Genomic DNA, 1,257 nt, shown 5'->3' with positions numbered 1-1,257 from the left:
CAACCATCTGTAATGAGGTCTGGTGCCCTCTTCTGGCCTGCAGGCATACAAGCAGACAGAATACTGTATAAATAATAAATAAATAAATATAAATAAATAAATATAAAAAAAAACAAGAAATGTAAGTTAGAAAGTAGGCATGGTGGCGCACGCCTTTAATCATTGTACTTAGGAGGCAGAGGCAGGCAGATCTCTGTGAGTTAAAGGTGAACCTGGTCTACAGAGTGAGCTCCAGGCCTGTTAGGACTACATAGTGAAACTTCCTTGTGGAACGTTGAACTAGGCAGAAATGTGCTACATTTCTTTATGTTGCAGAATATTGTGTAACTATGTAAAGGTGGGTTACATTTGTTTACAGTGCGTTTGTTTAATAATGTGAAGATGTATTGCTTTGCCAGCCTAAAGATACCTGATTGGTCTTATAAAAGGCTGAATGGCCAATAGCTAGGCAGTAGAGTGGTAGGTGGGACTGGAGGACAGGGAGAATAAATAGGAGAAATCTAGGATCAAGAGGACAGAGGAGAACCAGGCCTTGGTGGCACGTGCTTTTAATCCCAGCACTTGGGAGGCAGAGGTAGGCGGATCTCTGTGAGTTCGAGGCCAGCCTGGTCTACAGAGTGAGTTCCAGGACGGCAGGCTCCAAAGCTACAGAGAAACCCTGTCTCAAAAAACCAAAAAAAAGCCGGGCAGTGGTGGCGCACGCCTTTAATCCCAGCACTCGGGAGGCAGAGGCAGGTGGATCTCTGTGAGTCCTAGGCCAGCCTGGTCTACAAGAGCTAGTGCCAGGACAGGCTCCAAAACTACAGAGAAACCCTGTCTCGAAAAACTTAAAAACAAAACAAAACAAACAAACAAAAAAGGCAGAGGAGAGAAGAGAGAACAGGGAAAGAGAGGGAAATGCCTCAGGCAGCCAGGCAGCCTCCAAACAGACAGATGTGGAAAAAGCAGGACAAGTATGACATACAGAATAAAAAGAAAAAGCCTGGAGGCAAAACACAAATAAAGAGAAACATGTTAAAATAGTTATAAGAGCTATTGGAACAAGCATAAGATAAGGCCAAGCACTCATAACTAATATCAAGTCTCTATAGCATGATTTTGGGAGCTGGCGATCCAAGAAAGCCTGTTGCAAAAATCCCGTCTCAAAGTTAATTAAATAATTAAAATAAAAATAAAGAGTTGGGTAAGTGGGGGGCATACTTTTTTTTTTTTTTTTTGGTTTTGGTTTTGCGAGACAGGGTTTCTCTGTGGTTTTGG

The sequence above is a fragment of the Microtus ochrogaster genome, chromosome 7 (genome assembly GCF_000317375.1).
Source record: "Microtus ochrogaster isolate Prairie Vole_2 chromosome 7, MicOch1.0, whole genome shotgun sequence".
NCBI classification, from domain to species: domain Eukaryota; kingdom Metazoa; phylum Chordata; class Mammalia; order Rodentia; family Cricetidae; genus Microtus; species Microtus ochrogaster.
This window is presented reverse-complemented; position numbering follows the sequence as displayed.